This window comes from Pteropus alecto, unplaced genomic scaffold (assembly GCF_000325575.1).
Source record: "Pteropus alecto unplaced genomic scaffold, ASM32557v1 scaffold3, whole genome shotgun sequence".
NCBI lineage: Eukaryota > Metazoa > Chordata > Mammalia > Chiroptera > Pteropodidae > Pteropus > Pteropus alecto.
The window spans coordinates 15,397,339-15,400,338 of record NW_006442484.1 but is presented as its reverse complement, the minus strand read 5'-3'; positions in this window follow the sequence as shown (position 1 = coordinate 15,400,338).

Genomic DNA, 3,000 nt, shown 5'->3' with positions numbered 1-3,000 from the left:
ATCTATTATAGATTCTAAGGTTAAGGCAATGCTCTGTTGTTAAATACCTACAGACTCCATCTATCATGGGAAAAAAAAAAGTTCTGATAAGCACTTTATTTAAACATTTATTGAATACCTACCAGGTACAAGATGCTGTGCTAGACTATGGGACTCCTGGGCTATATAAATGCATGTCACACTACCCCCCCCTCCCAAATTTATAAGTAACAAAAATAAGAAATACAGTCCTCCCTAAATTTTATTTCTCCTTTCTCTTTTCCCTGGGGGAGGGAAAAAGAAGGGGAAAAAACCCCTAAAAAATCTCCCAAGTACTTATCATGTCCAGTAGAGGGCAGCACACACACATCCACATACCTCCACTAGCACCTCTGCACCCCCAATGACTCTCAGTAGATACAGAACAAAGAGAAAGTTCTTTGTACAGTACCCAGAGCACGGTAAGTATGCAATTGGTTCTTAGAAAAACTTGACATTGAGTGGCAAAAGAAAAAGCATTTACAAACAGGCAGCTGTGCCTTAAATAAAATTAGTATTCTAAAAGATAAAAAGAACAACCTAATTTATTCCTCATGTCTTAGTAATTGTTTCAAAAACACAGTGTACACAGAATGCAGTAAAAATCCACTTAGAGTGAAAATGCTCTATAATTCAGCTCTATTATCATATTACTGTGTTTGATTTGTTTTCTCTGAACTCTGATACAGCTATAAAAATGAGAAAATCAAGTATAACATTTTTTCATCAGCGAAAATAGAGATAGATAGAACCTAATTATTAAAACTGTCATGTACCTTAGTTACCCACATGCTTAGATAAATTGTCCAGTTCTCCAGCACATTTTAACCGTAAAAGAGAGCAAGAGATAAGCACTAACTCATTAACACTATAAGAAATTGTTCAGTTTATTAATAAAAGACTCTAATAGCAGTCTTATAGGTACATAAGGCAAATTTACAACTAGCATTTGCAGGAAAAAAAATTGCATACATTTGCTGTTAATAAATTGAGAGCAAAAGTTTTTCACTTTTCAATAAGCCCTGTATACATAAGTTGTATATTGTGTTGTAATTATGGTCTTCAAACCAGAGCATTGCTAAATTAGCACATCTAATGAAACCAATACATTCTGGGACACAAAGAACGTTTGTGAGGTCTGCAAGAAAAACTATTTAGCATGGCATGACTGCCCTTTGTTTCCAGAGAGCGCTGATTCATCACCTCTAAGTAGACACCTAATGATTGAACTTCTATTACTGAAAGGGTAAGGTACAATATTAACAGGTTTATTCATTCCAATTTAAACAAAAAGAAAAAAAATCTCTCGTATTTGAGAGTAAAAGTTTTGTTGGCAATATTAGTAGCAGAAATGGCTTCTCCCTCTTCTTTTCTAGATGAGAACAATTAAGGCGAGTAAATAAAAATTAGAAAGACAAAAATGGGAAAAATAAGGCATTTTCAGGACCCCTAGGTCACATAAGATATTTTATCTTTCCTTCCACTAAGGTTGCAGCCCATCAGATTTTCACTCTGACATTATTTTTTAATACTGTGTTGGGTATCCCGTAAACATTTGTCATGCTTTCAGGTCAATTTTTTTTTAAATCAATATTTTTAAAGAGTATGTGTCAAAATGTCCCTACCCTTTTCCCATTTTGAACTTTCTCAAGCATTAAAAAGATTCCTTCAATTTCTTGCTTCTAAAATCTAAGTGTTTTTCCTCCAACAATTCTTAAAAATGAAAGAAAAAAAATAGAACCATTCAATTGAACTATGTTGATAATGGAGAGAAAATGGTTTCCCATGGCTTGTTCTCTCTGGTAATGACAATTTCCAGAGGCATAATTCTTGCAAATATTTACACTTTGGAAAAAGGTGCCATCTGAAAGGTAACAGGTAGGGGAGGCCTGAGTTTAGCCAGAACACATTAGAAACTAAACTACCTTCTATGCTTAAAGAGAGAAAGTAAATTAGAAGTGCAGAACCAGTAGCACTTTTGCTTAATAGGCTTTGCTAAATGATGGAACCTATTGACTCTGATTTTATGAGAGGGCTTTAAAGAATACATTTTCTCCAAAATAATTCAAGGAAAGGATGGACTTTCACTGGCTCCTGAGTTTGAAGTGTTCGTATTTGTGTTGGGAGTTTGAGGAAGTTAAGTTCATTGCCCTCTCTGAGACTTACAAATTCTCTATTTACCACCTTCTCTCCACAGTTTTAATTGGTCAGCTCTAAAGATCTTCATATTAATCATTCTTAAGCTTTATGATTTCTCATTGGAAGCACAGATCAATTCTGCAGAGTCACCTACCCCCCTCTTGCTTCCAGTTAGTGATAATGTTTGAGTAGCACTTCACAGTATACAAAGTACTTTGTTGTATGATAGCTCGTGTAAGGCATAGAAGTGTTGTGATGCAGCCAATGTTATCTCTGTCCAACAGTAAACTGTAAGACATACCAGAAATGGATTGACCTTGACTCTGCCAGTCATGAGACATGTAATTATATGGCTTGTGCTTTTACTTGGCTGCTTTGTGTGTATATATGTTTTTTCTTTCCAATTGGCTTGTAAAAACCTTCAAAGAGCATATCGTGTATATTTCATTACCTTCAGCTCTAACACAATATTGAGTAAAAAGTCAATATTCAGTAAATACTTGACAAAAATGAAAGTAAAAATGAATGAATTTATAAATGAAGAATGACTAATTGGGGAAGAACCTATTACAATGTATCCTAAGAACTCTAAAGCCAGAGATTTTTGAATGTCAAATGTGACTCCTTGTCTAGATTGAAACCCTGCCCATTCAATTTCCGGTTTTGATTACTTTCACAATATGAAGTAGGGATAGAGCACAACTAATATTTTTTTTACTCTGTTGAGTGTTTCAGGAAGGAAGAAGTGGTCAGCTGGGTCAAATCCTCCTGAGAGATGGAGCAAGACGAGGACTTAAGAATGGGTCTAGCAACCTGTAGGTCACTGGTGATTTTGCTGGAGTG